At 38.0% G+C, this 11875-nt stretch overlaps 1 protein-coding gene across 1 annotated transcript in view; it reads right to left on the reverse strand.

Annotated features, from left to right (window-relative positions):
- LOC122802318 (beta-galactoside alpha-2,6-sialyltransferase 2-like) overlaps positions 1-10430 on the reverse strand; it is a 650690-nt gene extending 640260 nt beyond the window's left edge. The window contains exon 1 of the mRNA XM_044071960.1: positions 10412-10430. The gene's annotated coding sequence lies outside the window, so the exon portion shown is untranslated. The remainder of the gene's footprint in view (positions 1-10411) is intronic.
- Positions 10431-11875: the final 1445 nt, after the last annotated feature.

Genomic DNA, 11875 nt, shown 5'->3' on the forward strand with positions numbered 1-11875 from the left:
GGAAGGCCTAAGATAAGGTTTATGGATGTGGTTAAAGAGGGCATTGCAGGTGGTTCATGTGACAGAGCAAGATGCAGAGGACAGGAAGAAATGGAAACAGATGATCCGCTGTGGCAACCCCTAACGGGAGCAGCTGAAAGAGGAAGAAGATAGCCATTCAAATTTAACCTTTAACCTTTCAAAATTTAGCCAGCATTCTAGAATTTCACAGATTTTGAACTTAGAGCCACCATCTTCCTCTATATAATTGGAAATTCATCACTGCATCCACCTTGCTATTTATTTTGCCATCAATGCTGGTAACAAAATGAAAATTTGAAAAGAAAATAGAAATCAGTGGTTGCAGAAATTCGTCTTTACATTCATTTCTTTTTCAGCTATGCCAAATGTAGCAATGCAAGTTGCTGTTTTTCCTCATCAAGCTTAAAGTGATGTTGCCAATATATTTAATAGACTTAATTTAGTACAGAGCAACATATTAAAGACAAGCTTAAGCAGAATTGTGAGCTAAACAAACTTGTCATACATTTGTCATTCATTTTTCAACAGACACCAATGAATCATAAAACTCTGCTGATACTTGTGTCTAAACTGAGGCATAAAGCAAATTAATCTTATTTTTGGAATGTTACATGACTCATGTATGTTGTATTAAAACAGGCAGTAAAAAAATAACTTTGGAAAAAGATGCAAATGTTTGTGTGAAGCAGCGGAGCAAAAGTGGATGCTAAAGAAAATGTTAGTTGAATATCTGGAAGTATGTACAATTAAAAAGGTGATAAAAATCTGTTAACACTACACAGAATAACTATTAAATCACAGTATAATAAGAAAATGCTTCAAGTGTTTGATAAAACAGGAAGCATTTAGTTCAACAACTGTTACAGTAAGAAGTTATGTCGAGAGCTCAAAAAAGAATGCAGACTGCCTCACCATTTTTCTCAAAGTTGCAAATCTGCAGAAACAATAAAAGCAAAATATTTTTTTTGCAAGTGTGGTGTTTCTGAGAGCTGCAACTCAGATTAACGAAGTTTTACAGGGTGCAGCTAACATTGCTGTATATTGCACTGAAAGGAATCCCGAATGCAGCATAACTTGATGAGTGACTGATCAAAGACAAACATCAAGTATATGTGATATGTTTAAACTATCCAAGGCATTCAAATCTATCCTGAAAAAACGTAAGGCCAGTTGTTCAGGTAGAGTAACCTTCTTATACACATTCAAGAGTGAGACTCTACGAGTACAGTACAATATCTATTCAAATGTATTCTTCACTTTTTGATGAGCCCATGTCCTCAAAGCTGTGGCTCACGAACGACACACTATGGAATCAGTCTCCAGAACATTCCTACAAAAATGCAAATAATAGAGTCTCATTCCCCTAAATGGATAAATAAATTACAAAATAGTGAGTAAATCCCAGACACAATGATACTGTGATGAAAACAAACCAGTTCTACTACAGTTCTGTGCTAACCAGTCCAACGTTGGAGAAGTGTTTGCAAAATAAAGGATAATCTACTATTTATGTCACTTCAAGGGAAGTCGGTATCTCATGTTTGCTGACTGCTACTCAAAGTACTGAGCAGTTATGAAACATATTACGAGGTACATTTTCACAATTTCTATGCTTTTGAAAGCATTGTTCATACTGTGAATACCCAACATCCTAACATCCAGTAAAGATCCAGTTAATTATTCAATAATTTCATGAACTGTAAAAGAATATTCTTTTCTGTCAAAGTAACCACAGTCTAATGAGAAAGTTAGGAGAACAGTACTCACTATCTGAAGAAAAATTAAACTATCCTGCCAGTTTAAGACACAATTGCTACTAGCTCCAAGTGGAGAAACATTCCTTTACAAGTAGCGGAGATTTCACGAGCACGATTGCTAATGTGAAAGAATTAAGACAAGCTTGACTACTTCCTCAGTGATATTTGAACCAGAGAAAATAGAGTGAAACTGACCTGGCAAGGGGAACAGCAGAAGCAAAACTAAAACACTAAATTATCCTAACTTCTGAAGAGATTGTCAAATGCATTAGACAAGTACTTGAAGCAGCTACAAAAGGCAGTATACAAATATCATATATGGTGGAAACCAGAGATGTTAGACTTGTATAGACAGGACTGCTCTCAATGAGGAATATGGTTGCTTTAGAGAAAATACCAGAATGCGACAGTTCCAAACAAGAAGTAACAAATACACCAGTTAAAAATCTGTTCTACAAAAGAACAGTTATCTAGATTATGATGCTCTTCCATTCATTACACAACCTAAATTACAGTACATTAGATAAATAGCTGAACAATAAATTTTGGCAAAGTGATTATTGAACAAACTATGACCTCGTTAAAGGAAACCTCCACCCTAGAACTAAAAATGTTTTTTTCACTTGGTTTCTTGATCTATATTAAACACACCTCAAAATCACTCCAAGTGTTTTATTTGTAATTTTAGCCCATTTTCCACAACATGGCTACCAATGGGGCTTGATGTATCAACGTGATCTTGTACTCCCTCAAACCTTTCTCTTTCCCATAAAACTTTGTATGACTCATGCCAGACATAAGGAAGTAACTTTGAATTCCCAGGACATTGACACATAATGGGATTTGGGAAGGTCACGGTTATTTTCTTTAATGACAGAAAAGCAGCAGTCCAGAAGGTAATCACCCTCACTTATGTTTGGCTCAGACCTTGTTTTACACTACACTTAGAAGTTATCTAGCCACAGCCAGAAAAGTAACTAAATTGCAGGCCTTTGTTCAGGGTTTTCTTTTGTAGTTTGAGGAACTGATTCTGCAAGGGTCTCTCAGTACAGTGACAGTTTTAACACTTCTACAGTACTGTGGGGGTAGGGGACTCAATTCCTCGAACTACAAAAGAAAACACTGATCAAAGACCTGCAATTTAGTTACTTTTCTGGCTGCAGCTGGATAACTTCTAAGTATAGTGTAAATCAAGATCAGAGTTAAATATAAATGAGGGTGACTAGAAAGCAGCAGTCCTTTCACAGAAAGTAAAGAAAATAACAGTGACCCTCCCAAATCCCAGCATATGTTAATGGCATAGGAATTCAGAGTTACGTCATTATGTCTAGCATGAGTCATACAAAGTATTATGGGAAAGAGAAAGGCTTGAGGGAGTACAAGATCAAGTTGATACATCAAGCCCCTTCTGCAGCCATGTTGTGGAAAACAGACTAAAATTACAAATAAAGCACTTGGAATGATTTTGAGATAGGTCAGGAAACAAAAATGGAGTGAAAAAGGAGTTTTTTTTTTTTTTTTTTTTTTTAGTTCTAGTGTGGAGTTTTCCATTAAGATAGGCAGAGATATGCAAGAGGAATCAAAGATCCATAACAAGGAATTACTTGTCAGGATGATACTCCTATCTATATAGTTGTTATTTAGCAAACAAACAGCTACACACACACTAAACCGTACATCAAATAACGGCCCTGAAATATAATGGTATCTATCAACCAATCTATTTGTAATCCACATACATTCACCTTAAGGGAAGTGATGCAATGTATAGTAGCACAAACGTTTAAGAATCACCCATGAAGCTACTCTACATACTAGATGCCACTTGGCTATGCCTTGCTTTTCAGTTACTTCCATGTTTGTAACAAATGTGGATGCAGTCGGGCAGCCATACTGGCATATGATTCTGTGTAATTTGTTACATAGTCTAAAATCCTTTGCTATGAATGTTGAAGTCAACATTTCAGGCAACAGATGTAATTAAACACTGAGCAAAGAGCACAAGAAAAGTGAGTCCTTTTAGTGATGCAATTTCTAGAAACTATGAATTGCACAGAACACATTTTACAAAACTGAAGTAAAATAAGACAGCATCACAAAGTGATAAAAACAGGTCTCCGTGTTTGGGTATACAGGTTAAAAAAAAAAAAATGAAAAGCAAAGACTCAGACCACATTGTGAACAACATTAGCAGCCCATGGCAGTCGTGCATAATGACTACGCTGGCTGATAGCGGATTAGGTTTAGGACAACAGCAGAGTTATATCCTGTAGAGGTTGCAGGAATGTTGGAGCCTATCTTGGATATCAGTGGGTACAAAGCACTAAAACTGATTTTGGAAGAGAGGTTGGCCAGTCACAGAACATACATATGCATACACACACAGAAACCACTGGCTTATACCTAGAGTTCAATGTTCAGTGCTCTCAGACAAACTGCAGTGTGCAGTCTGTGTTATGGTGTAATCTAAATGAGGATCTTTTAGGGGACTGAGACTCAATGATGGTAAAGTGCGCTCCCCAAATTAGAATTTTGTGTGTGAATAGGCATATTTATGAAGACACTGCAAGTTAGTATCCCAATCTTAGGTGGTTAATACAAAGCTAATGATGTCCTGCACTAGGCCATCACAGACCATACTGTGAAGCACACTACCATGGAAATGGCAATGTGTTTACTCACTGAATTTATACTGCATGGATGGTCACACTGGGCTAGTCAGTCCTATTTCAGGGGAAAATGTAAGGCAGTATAGCTGTACTACCCACAGTGACATATACTAATAGTAGCAGCATGGTTCTACCACACTAATAGTAGCAGCATTGTTCTACCACACTAATAGTACTAATAGTAGCAGCATGGTTCTACCACACTAATAGTAGCAGCATGGTTTCACCACACTAATAGTAGCAGCATGGTTTCACCACACTAATAGTAGCAGCATGGTTTCACCACACTAATAGTAGCAGCATGGTTTCACCACACTAATAGTAGCAGCATGGTTTCACCACACTAATAGTAGCATGGTTTCACCACACTAATAGTAGCATGGTTTCACCACACTAATAGTAGCATGGTTTCACCACACTAATAGTAGCATGGTTTCACCACACTAATAGTAGCATGGTTTCACCACACTAATAATAGCATGGTTTTAGAATGAAACACCAACTTCCTGAAAGCTGACATGCTGAAAGGAAGAAAAAATGCCTTAACTTCAAAAGGGTGAAAAAATAATTTTTACTTTTTTTTCTTTTTTTGCAGAGGGCAACCCCCCCTCCCCGAACTTGTATACACCAACACCAGAGTTGCACCACGTCAAATAGAAACTGTACCAGCAATGATTTCCAGTGGAAACATGCCATTCTCTCTTTTTTTCTTTGCACTACTGATGCTCAAGTAATTTTACATCAAGCATGTGTAGGAGAGCCAAGAAGCGCACACATCACAGTTTCTCAGGAAAATGGACACATGCAGGGCATTTACATTCATGCTTCTATGTAGAATACAGCATAATGTTATGAGAAAACTATCAGCCAAAATACAAACAGTGACAAGAGTAAACAGAAAGGAGAAATAATGTAAATAGTGAGGAAAGTCAGTACAAAATTAGCCTCTATACACTTACAAGAGACAAAAGTGGAGAACACCAAGTATGTTGGCATGACTGAAAAGGAAACCCAATACCCATGATGCTTAAGAGTATACCAAACAAGCCTGCATGCACCTCCTGCTTGTATGCAGGAAATGCCCCCCAGTTTCCAGCCCAGTCTTGGGATATTGCAAAAAGAAGGTTGCAACAGGCCATAGTGTAATAGCTGTGAACTTTCCTCATACATAATACAACCAGCAACACACACACACACACACACACACACACACACACACACACACACACACACACACACTTTCCTCATACATAATAGAACCAGCAACATACACAGACTGGCATCGGGGGGGGGGTTAGAACTGACATGTCCCTTACATCTACCTGTAGCTGTCCCAATCTGGTCGGGAACAAGATATTTTACCCACAATCCCATCATGCAAGTTCCCCTGAATAGAATAAAACCGAACCAAGAATTAATGCAAGCAAATCTTACTCAAAACAGTCAAATGCACAAGGTCAAACTATCATCGAAGATACTGCCCCAAACAAACACAGAAGGGGCAGGGCATGGTTTCAGATATCCATATTAAACATTTGAGTAAAATGTCTGAAGCCGGGAGACTATTTGGTTTTACGACAGCATTAGGCACACATGCTTGCAATAAGCAAGACTTGCGCAATCCAGAAAACTCATTATAATGATTAAGGAAAGAAACTGGACATCTATTTTTGAGCAAGTAATACTTTTATTTTAAACACTCTTTCAAAAGGTGGTGAGAAATGATACTACATTTTAGTTGAATAAAATTGGTTATATACCTGCAGTCACTTTTATAACATATAAAGTTAATTTAGAATGAAATGGTCCATTTCATGTTTTTGAGAAAAAGTTTGCAAAAAGGTTTTGAAACAAGAAATATATCAGCTGTTTCAGGATGAAATTAATTTGCAGCCACTTATTCTTTAATCCAGATTGCACCAGAGTATCTCAACTGTCATGCACTGTAAACTTTCATCTAAACTGAACTTTGGTAAAAAGTTGCATAATCTAATTTAAGGGGCCAGAATCCAAAACAGTTGTCAGTTTAAGTCTGCCCTCATTCCAAAAGACTTGCTCTCAATGTAAATTACTTATTTCGGTACAAGGACCATCTATAAAACAGGCTTACAACTAATGGCCAGATTCCAAAAGACCTGCTCTCAGAACCTTACACCGAGTGCCAGTCTTTTAGAATTGGGCCCAAGATCACTTGCTATGACAGTGACTGGCATCTGATAAAGAAGCGAGCTGTCCAAAAAACAAGACACAGACTTTACTATAACCGACACAAAAGAACAAAGGAGCTCTTCACTGAAGTGGGAAAGTACATTTATTAACTGCCCTTCATAAAAAGGGCTGGGAATTTACCTCAGCTAAGTTTCTACACCCTTGGAGCCAGAACAGTAGAATTATCATGGAAAAGTGAAATATACTAATGTACAATTTGCTTAGACAATCACAGCAGCTGTGCAGCTGGGAAAAAAAGTGTCTCAACTTTATTACATTTGCCTGCAAACTCTGTACCCAGCAGTTACACTCTTTGTTCAAATAATAAGACTTGTCACCTTACACACTCACCACATGCAAAGTTGAAACCAGGCTTAATCTTGCAAAACCAGTGGATTCAAGCTTACAGATAACAATCCTACACCTGCCCCACATCACATATCTGTAAATAAATAATCTGTCAACTTGCTAGCAAGCTATAGCAGTACCTGTAATTAAGCAGGTTGACACAGCCTTCTCACCTGTATAAAAAAATAATAATTTGGATCTTACAATCTCTTTCCAGCCATAATGACTTAAATGCTTAAAAGCTCATCCTCCTACATGTTAAGGGAACGCAGAGTGAGGCTGTAACTGCTAGCACTTCCTCAGCTAGTGAGCAGAATCGGTTTCTCAGGAAAGGGGTTGATTATAGACTGCTTTGATACACCTACACTGCCACCACTTAGACTCATAGTTAATAGTATAACATTCACTATTATCACACCAACCTTCTTAGTAAAAATACAGACCCTTATTTTTGTACAAATGCCAAACTGTGACAAGCAGACAATTGTAAACAAACGGCAAACTTGTGCTTTGTTGTTTTTCTTCTGCAAAACACCATGTTTTGCATTTTTTTTTTCTTCTTGCTGGGATGACACAAACTGGTCTACTATGATCAGTGTTCTACCCTACTTAAACTTAATTAAATTAATTCATTCCAGGTCACAAAGCTTAAGTTGTATTTATTCATTCATTTGTTGGCCATGGTAAAACACTGATTCAAACAGATGTATTTCAAGTTCCACCTAGGGTTACTAGAATTAATGCAAGCAAATCATACTCAGAATTACTGCTATTTACTCTACAGGTTATGAATACATACCAACATGCAGCTATAAACACACAGCTGCTGCTTGGAGGATGATCCTTAGAAAACAGTTAAGATAGATCAAATAAGAAGCATCAGGTGGGTTAATCGGGACTAAGAGAAAAAGTGAGGGTTAATAAGGGAAGAAAAGATAAGTGAAATATGGAGACTTCAAAGAAGAGCAAGAGTAAATGAAAGGTACTGTGCTTCTTCAGTTCTGTCAAGCCCAGAGGAAATACCTGCTCTATTTTGCTATATGGGTCATTTAATTTATGCACCACTGTTGGCCTTCTAAAGATTCAGAAAACATACATAAGCATAAAGCATATTTTTCCATCACTTTTCTAAATCCAAGATGTCAGCATGTACAAAGAGAACCTGATTAGGAGCTTTTGTTCCTGATTATTTATGATTTGCCTTGATTTTTAATTAGAGGGGTATTACAAAAAAAATTTACCCTAAAAAGCTAAACATATGATGTAATTTGATATGTTAATTCTCAGCTCATACAAGAATGGCTTTAACAAAATTATGTTTGTCTCTCTCAGACTAACTCTGCCTTCCCATATCCAGTTATCGCCCAAATAAATGTTAACACCTTCCAAGTTGTACCAAGCCAAATATGATGCTTCATTTATTTCTGAAGTAGCAACAAGAAGCTTTGCATTAACCTTTCAAATGCAAACCGGTTTCCTATTCAGAAGTTGACAGTGTTGCTTTTTTACCTTCTTATTTTACAAGTGAACATACCTTGAACATGTTATTAGCTCACAGTACATCTGTGGAAGGAGCTATTATACGAGAGAAGATACTCCAGAGCTACACTACTTTCATTTATAGCATTATAGCAAATAGAGCATATTCTACAATGAAATGTTATCAATCGATTCATAAAGATATGGCCTCTACAGTATTAGAGACTTATGAATAAAAATGCAATCAGTAAAATTTAAACACTGATGAAATAGTGGGTGTGTTTATTTCACTTTATTAACTTTGTGTAAGAAAATACTTTGGTACTACATTCCGTACTACTAGCTGCATAACTGAAAATCATCCCCTGTACATGCACAGTTAAGTAGAACTATCTAGATTGCAGCTACACCTGATCTACACCGAGTACAGCTTCACCTACTTCAATCTTTCCAATTTAACCCTCAGGCCACAGCAACTGTGCTTGGAATCTAAAACACAGACCAAAACTATATATTTATTGTCAACTCCAAACAATTCCCCTCTGGGGAACAGCATTTTATTTTAGGTTAGTGGATAAGCACAAACACTGACAGTCCAGACTCCAGAAGCATGGTCTCTCTTCATGCAGAAGATTACATCAATTGTCATGAACGGAACCTGGATTTTTCTGCTGTATGCATTTATTCTACATGAGGAACTGTGTTACTTTCTACTTTAAATACTCTGCAAACGGTCATTTGGCTCTTTTGTTCCGAGTTAACTAATGTTAGGTTAAGTTTTCTTTCTATACTAGTTGGTAGACCAGCTCCTTCTTTTAAAGTACATTTTCAATGTAGCACAAAAAGGGACTTGCTCACTGTCACACACGGGCAAACAGAAGCTGGATCACAGCACATATACTACGAACTTTAAACAGTTAATTAGATTATACTACTATTATAGCATATAGATGGGTAGACTATGCACACGCCATAATATACAAATTAATGTTTTCAGTGAAAGTGGCCAACATTTTGCTTTTGTCAGCAAGCACAAAAGCACGAATTATCCTAGCTTCAAGCACAAAAATGAAATTAATATGGAGCAGCTAAATCAGCAAATAAGCTAACATGGGATATGCAAGCTTTATCATCCACTATCCAGTTAAAGTTTTCCAATTTTCAAATACATTTGCTATACACGTGCTGCATCGTTAATTCAAATTTTAGCGTAGGGGTGAAGTAACAGCATATAAGTTTGGGGTGCAAATTTCTGCTTACACTGGCGTGCGTAAGCATGAGCAAACTACCTGGAAGTTAGTGCATAATTCTTTTCGCTACTACAGTACATAAAAGTATGCATAAAGTTGTGTAAAAATAAGTAATTTAATTCCACCCAGAAATCTACAAACTTCGCACAGAGTAGAATATTAGCGCTAAAAATGATCAGCTCCTCATAAACTCTCAACGAATTTCAGCAAGTTCTTCATGAAACAGTTCGTGATCTTCCGTTTCACAACTGATGTCAGAGCTACTAGTTACAGGGAACCATAAATCATAGACACCACCCTACACTTACCAACGAGGGCAAAGTTAGTTTAGGGCTTCTAAGCACTGGCACTTTTTCCTTCTTACGACAATCAATAACGCAGTACCCTCAATAATGAAACGTAAAATGAAGATGCAAGCCTAGGCAGCAAAGCCTCCCCAGACAGCACCGCAATCACTTCCTCTTCCACCAAACCCACTGGACCGTCTCGTTGTATCATCTCCCTGCAGCATAGACTCTGAGCCATGCAAGAACAGGACCTGGCTCATGGGAGGGAGCACTCAATCACCAAGGCTACTCTCCTGAGAGATGTGCAAAAGATGTCGAGCTACTGGCTGAGCAAAAGTGAAGGAAATACCTTTGATGCATCCCCTGTACGTATCATATACATACACACTTACATGTTCTACCACCACTTCACATAAAATACCACTGGGGAAGGAGAGGGAGAAAACACAAGAAGCAGCAATACATCAAACCCGATGTGCGTCTCCCAAGTTAAACTGGATAGATAATCACTTCGAGTTTATGCAGCACAGACTAAGACTTGAAGATTACATTCACCTCATCATACCTCCCACGACTACTTCTCGGAAAATACATTCTGCAGCTATTCAGCGCATCTTAAATATTCAAATCAAGAAACGAGAGCCCACGCACTTTTCGGTTTTAATCAAAAACGACTCTAGTAGATCATGAAACGTCCATGGATTGAGACTTCTTACCTGACAAAATAGCCTGGCATAGTCAAATGTTAGCAACAAGCAAAAGAGAAACCTCAGCTGCATGCTTCCTTTGTCAAGCGTTCTTTTTTATGGGGCGTTTGACTCCAGGGTTGCATGATATGGGACACGAACCTCGTCTTTATCGCCCTGTACAGTTCTGTTTTCGCATAAGCACAGCTAGCATTGTTCAGCAGTTGCTTCCTTGGGACAGGTCCAGCTAACTGTCATATTCCAAGCTCTTCAAAACAGTCATAGGTAAAGTAAGGAGAGCGAGAGAGAGGCGGGCTCTTGGCTAGCAGCCTGCTACTGGTGTGCATCAATTCCTTTGTGAAGGGACGAGGTATGCATGCTGTAGCAATCGAGCAATACCTCCTGCTGCCCACTCACTACGGGAGCATTAATCTAGAAAGGCAAGCAACTTGTGTCCTGATTAGGCGTTTAAATGAAACCATGCAGACTGGTTGGAGCCCATCTAACCTCGCTGTCCGTTTATTTTTGTTCTTGTGCTACAGCTTACAGTGTTTCTCCAAACACGGGGGTTTAAAGGGAATGTTCACTCTCAGAAGGAAAAACAATATTCTGTCCACTGGGCTACGTTGATGTGGGTCCAGTTGTATGCACAAATGGCCCCCTCAATCAACAAATGAAATGGTGCGTGAGGCAAGCTAATAACGAAAACAAAAATAAGTGAGAGAAAGTATGTGCGTAACGGATAAACATTATTTCAATTGTATTGTCAGCCACACTAAGTAGACAATGTATTCAAAGCAAAAACAGATACAAAGACGGTGGATTCACACCACAAACATACACCAAACTGATCAGCAGTTTCCTCAGTTAAACCTCACATAAACGTTCATTATTCTGTTATCAGACAGTGCTACTTTGTTACTCTGTCTTTAGTTTAAGCCTGCCAAATGTCCCAAGTCCACACTAATTAATTGATTAATTAGTGAACTAGTGTGAACAGAAGTCCTGCACGTTCTTCAGCGTGGAGATGAACGTCAGATAAAGTCTCCTACTATTCTGAATAAAAGTATTTATTAAAAAAATATATACAATTTTGAGTATTTAAGCCTGAATAGCGCAAAACAATAAGCATCAAGGTATAAGGACGCCCCTATCCTATGTGCAAAAAGT

This window comes from Protopterus annectens, chromosome 5.part0 (assembly GCF_019279795.1).
Source record: "Protopterus annectens isolate FY-2018-M chromosome 5.part0, PAN1.0, whole genome shotgun sequence".
Classification (NCBI taxonomy): Eukaryota; Metazoa; Chordata; order Ceratodontiformes; family Protopteridae; genus Protopterus; species Protopterus annectens.